Genomic DNA, 15,457 nt, shown 5'->3' on the forward strand with positions numbered 1-15,457 from the left:
AGTCCTCTCGCAGGACTCTGATCTCTCTCGCACTGGCAAGGTCTCAGTGTCTCGTGCTCCCACAGGAGACGTTCACACCTCGAGAGTCGCCAGCAAGACTCAATGCGGGCTGGGCCCGCTGGCTATGGGTAGGCACTCGGCCCACTGTGAGGTCATGGGGCAACTGTGACCCTGCCCTGACATCACAGACTGCACAGACAGGTGGAGGTTTGCTGTTCCGTGGTTGTGGCGTTGATATTTGTGGTGTTTTCCTGCCAAAATAAAATTATCTATGGTAGCTAATGGGAACATCTCCTTGTGGAATTAACTCCTGTCCAGGTCAATGTTATTTTACTCATTGGAGCCCCAAAACACAACACACTAAATAATTTCCCACACCGGGAGTCGAACCCGGGCTGCCTGGGTGAAAACCAGAAATCCTAACCGCTAGACCATGTGGGAGCACATCGGGGTGGCCAGCCTGCCTGGCTCCGAGGACACAAGCACACCTGGCCCTGCTGAGCCCTGCAGAGACCCCAGAGCCAACCCCTCCTTTTCCTTCCCTGGTGAATCACACAGCTTCAAGGGCAAAAGCACCAGAAAATGCTGGTACCCTCCTGTATCTCTGTTTCAGAGATGCACAGTTTGCAACAGAGCTGGTGGAAGTCCTGTCCCAGGGCTGGCTGCATTAGGCAGCTCCCCACCTGCAGTGCTGCTGCCCAGCTGAAGGCAAGGTCACACACGAGGCAATTAACACCATTAAATCATTGTTAATTGGCGTCAAGAGCTAATTCCACCCAGCATGAAGGCACACTTCCTCCTTATTTTATTTGATTACACTTTTTTTTGTTGTTGTTTTTCATGATTTCCTATGGTAAGTAGCTCATAATTAACAGAGGATGAATAACATTTCTGCCACTCTGTGCATTAAGTTTTCCCACAACAAATGAAAACATAATTGCCATCACACAGCACCTTTATCTGAGGAAACACACTGCAATTGGGATGATGGAGATTTACTGATAGACACGCACACTTCAGCTGCTTAGAGATGAAAACAAACTGCCTATGGAGGGGCTGGAGCTGCTATGCACGCTGCACAGCTTCCTGTTGAAATGACCATTCCATTGCTTGTCTCCACCAAAAGCAATAGCCAAACCCTAGACGTTAACCCCAAGAGCTTGACTAATGCTGCCAAAGATGCCCCATCCCTGGAGGCATTCGAGGCCAGGCTGGATGTGGCTCTGGGCAGCCTGGTCTGGTGGTTGGCCACCCTGCACATAGCAGGGGCGTTGAAATCAGATCAATGTCATCTTTTTAAACTCAGGCCGTTCTATGTTTCTGTTATCTGGAACACTTGTCTAGGGCATGAGAAAAGCTGGATACTTCATAACTCTTCCAGTTCTGCTGCTACAATTGCTCCTTGGCAAGGCCAGTCTGTTTTTCCTTTTCCTTCTTCAGTAGGCTCAGGAGAAATATGAACTCTTCACCCATGTCAGTTCTGCTCTGACCAAACCACCAAGCACATTTGTTGAGTGATAATTTCCCCATAGAGGACAAGCTGGAGCGTTTCCCACTCTCTGCCCTTCTGATTTGCTCATGCAGCAGCCTAGGCTTCCCATCTGCTGCTGTGATGCTGGTGTAGAGTTGCAGACAAAGTGTTTGGGGAGGATATAATTGCCAGTTGCTTCATGTGTTGCCTCCCCAACTTCTTATCTGAAAGTGAATTCTCATTGCAGAATAAAGGAAATAATGAGTTTCTGGGAACAGACCTGTCCTGGATGTACTTCACAAACAAATGGAGGCACAAAACACAGGACAGAAAATGCTGAGCTGTACTGATGTGCTGCAGAAAAGAGCTGCATCACTCATGCTGGGTGTAATTAGTACTAATTAGAGCTACTTATCGCACAGACACTCCCAGAGGCCCTACCAGGATTTCTGCTGGGTGTTGAGCAAATCCATGGAGAGAGCTTCCCTTCTCCCAAGCCATCTCAAAAGGAAACCTCCAATGGGTATGGAGTTAAACAGCTCTAAAATGGATCTTGGTCAGCTTACTGATGAGACCCAGCATTTCCTGCATTAGAATAACACAGGAGCTGGCTTCATGGGGCTTCTTCCTCCAGTTCTCCTCCATACACAGTAGACTGATCATTTGGTTTGGTCATTACCTACATAGCACACAGCCTCAGTGTGGCTGCCCCCAGCACACTGCATTGTGAGGGTGCCCCCTCCTAAAGCTGTTCCATTTTTATTTGTCAACCGCAAGAGAGATGAGCTGGAATCCAAATGAAACACAAATGGAAACCATCCTTCTTCTGTACAGCGTTTAGAAGATTGAAAACAGATCTTCCAAGACGTTCCCATGGCTGGGAGCTGGATGGTGTTCTTCTCACACCAGGCTATTAGGATTTACACAATAATCACAGGGAGCAGCCAAAGGAGAGGCACAGTCTCATAGACAGCCCTTGATGCCATGCAGGGGTACAGACCCTGCCCCCAGCAATTTGCACTTGGGTGTCACCAAGAGGCTGACATGACAGTCTGAGGACCTGTCACAACTAAGTCCTTTTTCTAATTAAAAAGTGTTCTCTGTATATTATGAACAACACGGGAGCACCTGAAAAGCCAGAAGCAAGCAAGAAATTGTCCAAGATCTTTTGAAATGGAAGAATTCTCCTGATAAATAAAATCTCTTAATGAAATACAAGCAATTAAACTAAAAGCCCTATCGAATGCTGCTTGTCACTCCACACATTGACATTTAATTGAATTTTTTTTTCCATCCCCCGGTCCCTTTTCCCTGATAAACAAATTCATTCACAGCGGATCAGGTTTCACTAACCCAGAAACCAGATGATAGTCAATCAACTAATTGACACAACAAAGACTTTTATATGAAAAAAAATAATATAATAAAAAAAATACGAGTCTAATTAAAGCTCAAGTGAAATTTAATGATACACAGACGTCTTATAATAATGAACAGTCTTCTTATATTAATTACTCTGGTTTTAACCCTTTCCCTTCTTCTGGTCACCTAAGCCGTGAGGCTGATGGAAGAACAGGCTGTTGTGTCCATCAAGTCCCTCCTGGGAGATGCTCCAGGCGGAGCAGGGTGCATGTGGGTGACTTCATTGCCTGGCTTCTGGGTGCTCCCACCCCACAGATAACAAGACCTGATAAAAGTGAGAGGGAAAAGCATTCCCAAAACAATGAGCAGCCGTTTGAGGAAGAGCCAGACAGAAGGAAGAGAGAAGAGCTCACCAAAGGGAATAAGAGTTACGTTTCTGACAATGCTTAATTGCTTGTGCAAGGTGAATCCAAGAGAGATGTCAAGTGCCTTTTCCATTCCAGCTCTCTGCACACAGCGCTCTGGCCCTTCTTGCTGCTCTTGGCTCTCCTATTAAGAAGCAGCTATTATTTTCACAATCGTTTTCTAGTGCACTTTATACCATTAACGGAGCACGCTGTTGTGAATGGTCATTTTGTCTGCAGGCACGTTTGGACACACACAGCATCCAGCTCTTTCACCAGCAGAAAGCACGTAGTGCTCCTCTACGTGCACGGGGGCTCAGATACCCACAGAGCTCATCAAGTGCCCAGGGCGATCCAAGGCACACCGCTGCCGTGAGAACTCAATTATGCTAAACAAAAGCTAATAGGGCACCAGAGGGGAGAGGAAAGGGGAATTAGCGGCCCTGTCAGACTCCTCCAGGTAATTATGGTTTCTCTATCTAAAAATTACAACTGCTGTGGAAATGCTGCTTGGTTATGCTGGTGTTTTTGGCGCAAATACGAATGGAGAAGAGTTGGTTCCACATGGAAAGCCTTTATGCTTGAAAACGTTCTGCAGAGGTAATGTTACTGCAGAACTAATTGTCACCAGGAAGAAATCAGTTCTGGTTGTTGCCATGAGATTTAAAGATAGCAGAGAACTCAGAGTGCTTGAATAGCTGGGGGAGATCATAGCCTCACCGTCCCAAATGGAGATCCTCCATCTCCATCCCTTGAGGAGCTCAGATAGTCTATAGTCTATAGTCTCAGATGGTCTATATAGGGGAAAAAAGAAGACTGCTGGAAGGGAGAGAGAGAGATGGTGCAGGGAGAGCACCCCCAGAAAGAGCCCAGCATCCTTTCCCAGAGTCCTCAATAACCAAGGCAGAGTGTCCTGGTCCCCACATGCTCCCAGACCTCTCCCAGTGAAGCTCAGCCCACCAAAGCACCCCCCTGGCAGAGATCCCTGGGCCCAATCACCACATCCTCAGTGGTAGCACTGGGACGTGCTGTGTCCCAGCAGGCAGGCAGAGGTGTGCAGCCATGGCTGCTGCTGAGCACACCAGGAGCAAAAAGCCCCCAGGAGACACACCAGAGGTGCCCAGCACTTGGGGTTACTCTTTTCCACACCCTGCATGTCTTTTGGGAAGTGGGAACGCCAGTGATAGAGACGACAGTGCAGCTGTGGAATTTTCCCTGGTATATTTAAACGCATTGCTTGGCATTCATGGATGTGGCAGGCTGACAAATGCTAGTGCTCTAAGGGTTAAGCTCTTTCAAATGTCTTGGGAGTTATTTGTAAAGCCATTACTTCTGAGTTTGTTAATAAATCAGGATTTAATACACCTGAGTTACATTATCTCTCAGTTCTAATGTATAAATCCTGTCACTAAACCTTCAGCCCCAAGTGCTGTGTGCTTTTAGTCTTAGGTTCAGCTACCTGGTTTCTAAAACATTAGATTGTTTCACAAGTCGAGAGATGGATTTTTAAATCCTTCAAATCTCCCAGCAAGTATACAAATCTGTGTCTGGAGTTACAAATCCGATCAGGAGGTTTGTAAATCCTACACAAGATTTATCTGAAAAAAGTTTTCATTTACAAATTCTTGCTTTGCCTTTGGGACATGTAAGTGACTTATTTACAAAGGAGGATTCGGCAGAGCTGCTGTCGTTGGGTTCGGTTGAGATCCTGCTCTTCCATCACCACACACTCAGAGTGGGATAAACCCTCAGTCAGCCAGTCTACATCCATAACCCAAATGGAGTCTGGGGTTAGTGATGGGGTGTAGAGAACTTATGGAGAGGAATGGGTGCTCCAGCAGGGTGGCAGCCTCCTGTGAGGCCAAGGCACCATTTGGGGACTGTCATGCTCTGAAGATGCCACCTCACCCCACCAAGCACAAAGGGAGAGGAATGAATAGCTGGGAGTAAAGGCCCTGCAGTGAGTCCTGTCCTGTACCTGAAGCACATCAACACCTTCAGAAACATGGCCTGATGGAGGGTGGAGGAATGGCACTGCCATCCCAGCTTGTCCCCTTCTGTGCTGCTCCTCTTGCCATAGGTGCCCTCCCCGGGTGACATTAAGCCCAAGCTTCCACCTACCAGCAGCAACCCTGTTCCTAGAACTGAACCCAGAGTCAATGCAAAGCTCAGCAGAGTCATCCAGACCCAGAAAGTCAAGCTTCACCATAGTTTATCTGTTGTATCTGAGTTGGTGCCTACACTTTGGTCATTTCTGTAAGTACTTGGATAATCAGTGTGCACCAGCACAGAAATCAGGACAAGCAGTTTGGGTTAGTTCAAATGCTAGAGGTTTTTTAATCTGTTTTGGTTTTTTTTCCCTGTGCTGTTTCACCTGCTGGTTTTAGACCCTCCCATTTGTCCTAGAAAACCTTGTTAGGACGCGGACCTTGGATGATGAGGAGGCAAATACAAAATGAAAGAAAAAAAAAATCCAGGGAGGTTTTATCAGAAGTAGATCACATTAGACTAATTTAATATCACTGTAATAAGAAAACAGTCAGGAGCAGAGGAACTAATCTATCTAGGTTTAAACAAAATACTGCATACAGGGACTGATAGGAAATTATTATTTCAGTAGAGATTCTGGGAATGAGGACTGCAATTACCATGTGGCTGTGGGCGCAGTTAGAGGGAGGCCACGAAGAGATACCAGCCCAGAGAGCACTGCTGCAGGCTGCTGCCTGGGACCACACCAGGCTCTTCTAGCAGAAGTTATGTGTGTGCTTATGAAACTGGGTGTCTATGAAGTCAGAACGTATTGCTATTGCTCAGCAAGTCCAGACTGCCATAATAGATGAAATGGATTCCAAAATTAAACAAGATCAGACCACAATATTTTATGCCTATCTTGCTTGTTCTGGGTTCAACCCATAGTTAAATTTGGGCTCATAAATTGCTTTCTTCCCAGATGGACCATGGGAATTTTCTCTGTAGCATAGTCCATCGTGTGTGTGCAATGGCAGAAGACACCAGTGATTCCAAGGGCCACTGATGATTTGGGCTTTTCCATCTTTCTCTCTGGATGCTTTTTGGCTCCTGTGTCTTTACATAGATTCTGCTTGGAGCAGAGAAGCTGGATGGACAACAGAGATCCCAACAACATGGGTTTTTCCCCTCTCCCCCCAAATGGTACCATGCTTGTTTTTAAAGGCAAAAAGGAGCAGGAGGACACCTGGTGCGTTCTGCCTCTGTAAATGACCTAGTCTAGGGATGGTGAGGTGCTGGGGATGTGAAGATGATGGAGGTGCTGGGATACGGAGATGCTGAAGATGCTGGGATGCTGGATGCTAGGATGCTGGGGATGCTGGGGATGCTGGGGATGCTGGGGATGCTGGGGATGCTGGGATGACAGGGATGCACTACCTGGGCTGCAGGCTACCCATGCCCCGGGCTATCTGAATACAGCAGCAACAAACACCAGCCTGCCCGCATCCCATCCTGTGGCTCCATATCAAGAAGGGTGGCCTAAAACGATATGGCACTTTTTAATTATAGAATCATCAACATGAAATAAGTAGACATCCTAAACCTTCCAAGAACAGATGCAGTTTTAAACTTAGGCTTGAAATTAAAAGAGAAACAAATAAGTCCAAAGGCTGGTTCAGCTCTGCATTTCTGTGCGCTTGAAAATCCAAACTGTCTTTGTCCTCTCATAGTGCTTCTGTTTGTCCGTTCTTCCTGTCTCTGTTTTCATGTTTTCATTTTTCTATGGCTATGTGGAACACATTTCTCAGTTAAGTACTTGCTTTTGAGAGTTGTTGCCATAACAACCGTTTCATTCCACGATATGCACACTATCTCTGAAATACAGAATTTCTCCTTAAAGGAGCATGTGCCACACACATCAAAGAGGAATATGGACTCATTATTTTTACATTATTTTGTGGGCAAATAGATGTTTTCCAATACATTTTCTTTCTAACTGGATTTTCTTGTTCAGTGGAACTATGGTGGTTCTCTTTTAAGAATTCCTATCTTACAGCATAATTTTTGCCTGAAACCCAGAACATAAAGAGACAAGAATCTGTATTGTAGTTCCTTTTCTCCAAAGGTCTGGGGTAACTATGCTGCAGTTAATGCATTTAAAACCCATTTTAATAGACAGAAGAAAATACATAAATAAAATATTAAGAATGCACAGTTCTGGAAGTAAAACCTTTACTTCACTGCACAAATTGGTGGCAGTAGGAAGGAGGGGACCAAGTAAAGGGAAACTGCCTCACTGCTCTGTTTCTCAGCACCTTGCTTTCAGTGGTCCCTGCCACGTGTGCAGCAGAGCTCTTGCCACAAAACTCCCAAACATTTCTGTGTCAGAAGGACCAAACCCCAGGGCCACCACCCTGCATGTGATGGACACCATGGAGGCCTTGGTGCCCCTGGGAGCCCCTGGTGCCACGTGTGCCCATGGTGCCTGTGGTGCCATGAGTGCTCCTGAGACCCCACATTGCCCCATTGGAGGCACAGCCCCACATGCATCTGCCTCCCCCAGCAGCTCATCCATAGGCTTCTTTGAACCCACTGCCACCATGAACATTTCATAGACTTGTTAGTGATGGGAATTCAGAAAGGTTGGGAGCTGTGGGGAATGGCTGTTAACTTTTGCTGATTACTCATGTTCTACATCAAACTGATGTTTTCTAGATGCATTTCAATCAATACAGTGGCTTTTTTAGCACACGTTACTGCTTGCCTTTGGCCTTGTATCGTTTCCAGCCCAGCTCCCAGTTGGCTCTGACATCCAACTGCTTCATTTAGTGCAGGTATGGCATCATCTCTTCTACATCCAAGGTCTTCACTGCAAAGCAAGAGTTGCAAGATCTGAGTAACCTTTAGAAACGTAGAAGCAATAGGGATATGGGGTTTTTATTTTGCATCACTTCTTTGGATAATCACCAATCCTGAAGATTTGCCTTTACTGCAATATGTGGCACATGGCTCTGCTCCTCAGTCAGTGCTATTGTTCTTCCCATCATCAGTCAGATCAACCAAGCCAAACCACCTTTGCTACCAACTGTATTCTTAATGCTCCAGCTGCACTTGTTAAGGTCATTCGGTCCAAACCTGCAATTCCACTTTTCACTGAAAGGGCACACGGCATTTTGCATGTTTTAAAGGACCATTCTTTGTCAGTTGTAAAAAGCACACTGTTAAATAACACAGCTGTTGTCTTCATTTGTTCAGCGGTAAAATGAAAGCAAATGTTGATGTAGCAGAGGAGGGGGGAAGGGATCTTCTTCTGCTGATGCTGCAGACCACAGACCGACTTCCCAAGAGTGCTTCACATGCCTGTTATTTCCTTGGGTTGCTGATGGCTTTGTTGAGCTTCTCATGGCACACCCCATCCACAGCACTGAAGCCTGTTGACCATATATAAACACACCAGCCCACAGTGACAGTGATGAGCCCAAGAACAGTGGCATTCCTGTTCTCCCCTCCTGCCTTCACCACATCCATCCTCACCGCTGACCATCCAAACCAATGTTAGGTGCAAGTGCCTGAGCACACGTGAGCTCAGCTTCCATAGGCACTAGGAGGAAAGTGCTTTCATCCCTAGTCTGTGGGAAGCCCCAGCCCATGCTGACCATTGGACTGGAATCACTGGAATCAGGAACCTGGAAATCCCAGCATGGGGTTATAACCCAATTCTGCAGAAAAACAGTGAGTAGGATGGTGCTGTTGCCCCTCCAAGGGAATGGGGTGACCAGAAACGTCTCTCCAAGCCCAGAGCACTTGCCATTAGCTTGTGCACCACTGAGAACCACTGACTTCAGTGGGAATGAGTTGACCAATGGATGCCAAAAGCTCCTTCAAATCCAGCCAGGGACTTTATCATCAGGGATGGCAATTAGCTACATGCCTAGAGCTGGGAATCATTAGATGAAGTTAAGAAAGGGAAGATGTGATGTGAGGAGCAGCAAGCATTGCCTCGAGTAGGACCTACCAGCTGCTGAAATCTCTAGGGAAATGGCATCAGGTTCATCACTTTGGAAACTTAAATAAAGCACAGGACAACATAGAAGGAAAAGCTCATGTTGATGGTGAATGGACAGAAGTACCTGGAAGTATTTCTCTTGCTCTCCCAGAACTTCTGTGGTTCCATCGCACTCATAAATAGCACCAGAAGTGCCCATCAGACCTGGACAGTAGGTCTCAACTTTTCAGCACCTGAGGATCAGCTGAGTGTGAAAGATGCACCAAGAGTGAGGTGATGTGGGAAAGATTTGACCAGCCAGAGTTTCTCTCTTTCTCATTTCCCAGGTTTAAAAGAGCTCTGACAAGGTCCCAATCTCATTTAAGTCCCCAGAGGCTGGCAGCCCCTGCACCTCCATCCTGGTGTGTCCTGGAGGTGGGCAGCAGGTGGATCCAGAGGGAGTGGCTTTATACTAGAAGAGGGGAGATGTTAGGAGGAAATTTTTTACTCAGAGGGCTGTGAGGCCCTGGCACTGCTGTCCAGAGAAGTGTGGGTGCCCCATCCCTGGAGATGCCCAAAGCCAGGCTGGGTGGGGTCCTGGGCAGCCTGATCTGCTGGGGATGTCCTTGCCATTTGCCATGGCAGGGGATTGGAACTGGATGAGCTTAAAGGTTTTAGGACTCTTTTGAACACAAAGATTGACATTAAATGGTTCTATGTTAATGCAGATGACCAAGGTGCTGAGGAACAGGACCAGGACTGTGAGCACGGCCCAGATGTGGTGGTCAGCAGCCCAGCAGCACAGACACTGAGTGAGCACCAAATGGGGCAGAAACTGAGCCTGACCTCTGCCCAGCCCCTCCAACCTGGAGCAGAGGGTCCAAGACAGAGGTCCCCATTGCACCCCAGAGTGAAGCCCTCTCCTCACTCTGCTCTCAGGTTCTGTGCTGGTGCTGCTACTTGTTTTCCAATTCCACTTCTTGCAGAGGAAGAGGGAAAAGCCATTTCCCCTGGAAGTCAAGGTCAGCGCTGCTGAACTTCCAGGCTCTCAGGGAGGTTAACACAAATTATTTCACCTGCTGAACATGGAGCCTGAATCCACATTTCCACTCCCAGCAAAGAATTTCCTTTGGCATTAGTTTTTTGTTGAAAATAAAACCGAATAGAGGGCAGGATGTTGTCTTTAACTAGTCTGAGATGACTAATTATTAAACTCATTTTCTAAAGGTTACCATATACAGAAAAGCAATTATACAAAGATTAAAACAAGTTCAGAAACCTGATTCATTCCGAAACTATGGCAAACCCAAATCTTGTACTATTTCTGATTCTTAATGACCTCAGAAGCATTTTATTTAACTTAGATGTGAAATGTGACTTCAAAATGAGAGATTAAATGTATTTCATGCCTTCTTTTCTTCCCTAACATTGCGCAGTACACAAACACCCAATGCCAATTCTGTCAGCAGATTCCAGCTGATGAAGGACAGTCCTGATTAACCCCTGTGTGCCAGCACTGCTCTGAGGCACCCAGCAGTGCCTGCAGCCCGGTGCTGCATGGCTTGGGTGGGCTGTAAGGCTGTGCTTTGGGATTGAGAGGTGGGAAGTGAGGTGGGGCTGGTGATGCTCTTTCTTCTCACTGGTGCTCCTTGCTGGTTCTCATTGCCCAGAGCACAGCGTTGTAGATCCTTTTCCTCCTGGGCTGGGGGAGCACAGGGAATGTGATGGTCTGCGCATCTCACTTGGAGCTGCTGGGCATCTTCCTTCTGTGAGTCTCTGGAAGAGGAAGAAGAGGCAATTGCCTGGCATGGGGCAAATGTTGGTTGCACTATGCCTACAAAAATACACACAGGGCTTGGCATGGGGCTGAAGGGAACCCCTGTTTTTCTCTGCTGCCCTGGAGCAGCCCACTGAAAATGCCCATTTCTGAGCAAAGGAGGAGAATCCCTCCTATTAAAGAGCAGGTCCCAAACAGGCTGAAGCTCAGGCTCAGGATGTAACAGTGCCACAAAACGTTTCCAGGACTACATAGAACACAAGGTTGTACCCACACTGTACCAACGATGGGCAGCTGCTTTCTGAGTCCCGGCCAGAACCCCCTGTGTAACAAGAGCTCATTCTGAGAGGAACATCGGCCTCCCAATCAGCAATCACTAATTAGTGCATTGGCCTCAGTATTCAAGGTGCACACTGGCCTCTAGCGGTGCTCAGACAAACCCCATGCGATGTAACGAGCCGCACCGGGATGGGTGACAGCACAACTGGTACAGATAGCATCGATACAGACATACATGCACTTGTATCTGCGTGCTCATCCATTTATTTACATAAAGACACACATTTATAACATACATCCCATGCATGTCATACCGCAGTTTCCCCTTTGTGCAATTGCTCCAACTATTAGAGCTCACCTCAGTGCAGAGGTTTCTGCTTCATGTCCCACCCTCCCTGCAAGGCTGCACTGTGAGCTTTGCACATCCTTCCATGTGGCTCAGAAATCACACATTATCATGGGCTGCAACCCAGGGCAGGTGGCAAAGCCCTGTGCTTGTGGGGACTTCTCACCTCCCAGGCTTTGGACAAGCTGGCTGGAAATCAGTCATCAGATTTAAAAGCTCTGCGGGGGGACTGACAGACAGATGGCAGAAAGACAAATAGGCAGCTGGCATGAGTGCAGCCTTAGAAAAGCAGAATAGAGTGGGATGTGTGTAGTGCCAAAGCTTTTCAGAGGGGCTCGATGAGGCCAGAGCAGTGCTGGGAAGAGGGGCTGGCTGTGGGGATCAGCAGTGCTCAAGGGGATGGAGAGGATAAGGGCCGGGGAGCCAGGAGTGTTAGGAAATGAAAAGGGCTCAGAAAAGCCTAAGAAATTGCAGCTTCACCTGAGGAAAAGCAGCAGGGCAGGGCAGGACACAGGCTGGAGCAAAAGGACACAGCAAAGAGACTTTACCCATCCCATATGAAGGATGAAGAAGCCAAACTGAGCACAGCTGCAAAGAGGGAGGGATGCAGCAGAGGGTCTGACCCCAGAATCAATTCCCCCTCCAGCCCAAAAAGCAAATGAGATGAGTCCACGAGCCTCAGTGTTGTCACAAGTACTTCTACAGAGCAGCCAGCAGAAAAGCAGGCAGGAGTCCTTGATGCAAATTCTGCAAGGACAGGTTTGTCGGTGGGTATTTCCCTCCCCCCCACCTCCCAAAGTTCAATCAGAGAATATTTTGACTCCTGTGGAAACATTTTGACTTCCCCCAGTGAAACTCCCATGCAGTGCCTGGCTGTTATCTGCAGTCTGTCTGCTTGCCCTTGTAGTTGTGAACCCGCCTGCTCAGGTGCAATCACAGCACACGAATGAGAGATCGACTTGGGAGATTTGGAACCATTGTTTTATGCTTTATTTCTTTGTCAGCTACAAAGTGAAATGTTCTGTTTAAAAAAAGGAAAAAAAAAAAATGCCTAAACACAATATTTTGACATTTTCAAAATGTTCTCCTGTTCCCTTTAGCCAAAACACACTGCTGCATTCAAAGCAAATTCACAGATCCCTCCCAAAGTGGTTTTGCTGTATTTCGGGTGAGCTTTGCTGCAGGGTGAGGGGCAGGGAGGAGTGGGTGAGGTGAGATGGGACTGAGGGGAGCAGAGGGAGGGAGAAATGAGAGGGGCAGCGTGTTTTGGGGTGCCAGGAAGGAGAAGCTGGGAGGCAGAGGGAGATGGGTTCCTGGAAGGGATGGAGGGGGACTGGGAGACTGGGAGCCCCATGGATGTGGGGAAGTGGGGCTCAGGAGGTGACACAGGGGGCAGAGGGATTGGCCCAAAACAGAGGCAGGCAAAGCTCTTGTGCGCATCAGCTTCAGGACAGCAGCCAGCAGAGCATCAGCCTCCATGCAGACACCTGAGCTGGGTTGTGCACCCTGGGCTGTGAACCCCTTTCTCACGATACACCCAAACTGCCCTGGGCGAGCTCTGCTCTGCTCTTTCCCTTGGGGAGAAGAAGGGAGGAAAACAAAATAATCACATCTGAGAAGCTCTAGTGATGCTGCTTACCAGCAACCATGCCCTGTGGCTGCTCAGGTGCTGGCACAGCAGCAGCAAGCCACACCAGGAAGGGGACTCTGCCACTATGACCTGAATCTCATCCACATGGTGAGGTAGAGAGAGGATTCCTCACCCAGCTGTGAGCACAGCTGCCAGGGCTGCTCTCAGGGCTGCTTGGAAGCATTCTGCACACTTTCCCCCCTTCCAGCCCTATGAGCCAGGCACAAGACAAACCTGCAGCCCAAGCTCAGCGGAGAGGCAGCTGAGGAGCGTTCACACTGTTGAGTCCCATCCAAACCTGTTTCCATGGCAAAGGAACGAGTGTGGTACATGCTATCAGCATCATCAGCACTGAGGTGACATCTCGTTATGCCTATATTTCCTGTTATTTTACCAGAGTTACATGTGGATTCAGAGGTGATTCATGGGGTTCATGACCAGCTCAGATACTGCATTAATGGGGACACTGTGGGCGGCTGCTATAATTAGTGACTAATTTCTTGAGTTCAGTTGCACGATCATCACATTACTCTCTCAAGCCAGCCGACCATATGCAGACCACATGGAAAGTTGGCCCAGAGGACACGGTTCATCCTTCATATCCCACCATGAGAGTCCCTGCTTCAGCATGGCTGGAGGAACACGTGGTAGGAGGGTGCTGTGGTGCTGTAGGACCCCCAAAGGGTCTATTTCCTGACCCACGACAGCCTTTCCTATCTCTGCTCCCCATTGCAGCTGGGGTTGTCTTGATCCAGTGTACAGAGCACAGGGGAGATGGTCTACATGCAAAGCAGCCCCTAGAAACACACAGTGGAGAGAGGTGAAGTTTTCAGCATTACCAATGGAAGCCTGGAATTTGGCCTAACCTCACACCAGGATGGCGAGCAAGTATAAAGCAGACCATGAGCAGCAAGTAAAAGATTTGGAGAAGTCTGCTGAAGTGTCTCAGGCTAAAGACAAACACTGTCTGCTAAAGCTTGGGTGAAGCTTTCTGTTGGCCAAGCTAGATCCTGAAGGCTCTACAGGAAGCTCCAAGCTTCCCTCTGATGCTGATCATAAGCCAAGAGATGACCAAGTAGGTATTCCTTGAAAGCACTGTAATGACCTTGATTTCCATAGAGTGCAGAGCAGACATCTGAGCTACCACCCATGTCTGATCTAGCACCTCCCTGGGGTCATCTGGCACCACCAGTGTCTCCCATGGAAAGTAAGAGCTGATTGAGATCTCCTGGTGTGTGATTAGGCAGCTCTCCACCTCACCCATGCCATTACCAGACCAGCTTCACCACAAGTTCTGCCCCAAGAATTTACCCTCTCATCAACGGCACAAAGCTGCACAGATGGAAGATTTCAAGGGGAAATTATTTAGAATAGGAGATTATCAGGTATGCTTCGATGTCAGCTGAGCTTCTGGGCTTAATGCAGAATGATGGATCACCCATCCGAGTACATATTATTTTCCCTGAAGGCACTGCCCTTGTGAAATTTATTTCCCTCTGAAGGGCCTTGTAAATCATTTGTAACAAATAACCCACAGTATTTCCAACCCACGTGTTAAAAAACCCCACAGTATCATAGAATATCCCAAGGAGGGATTGCAGGAGACCACTGCTCAGGGCTGAAGGAACTCAGGGACTCAGCTGCTCCTTGCATGCTTTGCCCTCCAGACCCTTCCCCACCTCCATGGATGCTCTCCAACAGTTCTCTGTCTTTCTAACCTTCTGGATTCCCTGTCAGATGGACCAGGGCTGCTCACGTGGTCCAGAGGAGTTTTCTGAAGCACCAGAGATTGCAGGAGCTACAGGTATTTTTACGGCTTCAATGGACATCACCAGGAGAGATACTCTGAGCAAAAGCTGCAGCATGTTGCTACCTCTATCTGATAACCTCCCACCATCAGCCCTCGGCCCTATCTGATCCTGCAGTTATTGAAAACCCAGCTGGGTGTGACTGGGATCATTTTTCAGGGCTTTCATGTTTTTATTTGACCACAGTGAAAATTAAAGAGCCAGTTGTTGAACAGGAGAAAGCACTGTACTTTCACTATGATACTTTCTGGTAACGAGATATTTATTAATCTTCATTTCTCCTTATAGGAAACAAACCAAACCCAATCCCTTATCTCTCCCACAGTGTTTAAGTTATGAGTAACACAGGAAGCTATTAGGCCATGAGACAGCAAATACACCCAGCTCGGGAGCCTGTGGGTGTAGGAGGCACAGTGATAAAACCAAG

General features: G+C 47.7%; 1 non-coding gene across 1 annotated transcript; it reads right to left on the minus strand.

Annotated features, from left to right (window-relative positions):
- Nucleotides 1-369: 369 nt before the first annotated feature.
- TRNAE-UUC (transfer RNA glutamic acid (anticodon UUC)) lies at nucleotides 370-441 on the minus strand. The gene has a single exon. It is a non-coding gene; the product is annotated as a tRNA-Glu (tRNA).
- Nucleotides 442-15,457: the final 15,016 nt, after the last annotated feature.

The sequence above is a fragment of the Coturnix japonica genome, chromosome 19 (genome assembly GCF_054131305.1).
Source record: "Coturnix japonica strain WE chromosome 19, WE-NBRP24, whole genome shotgun sequence".
Classification (NCBI taxonomy): Eukaryota; Metazoa; Chordata; class Aves; order Galliformes; family Phasianidae; genus Coturnix; species Coturnix japonica.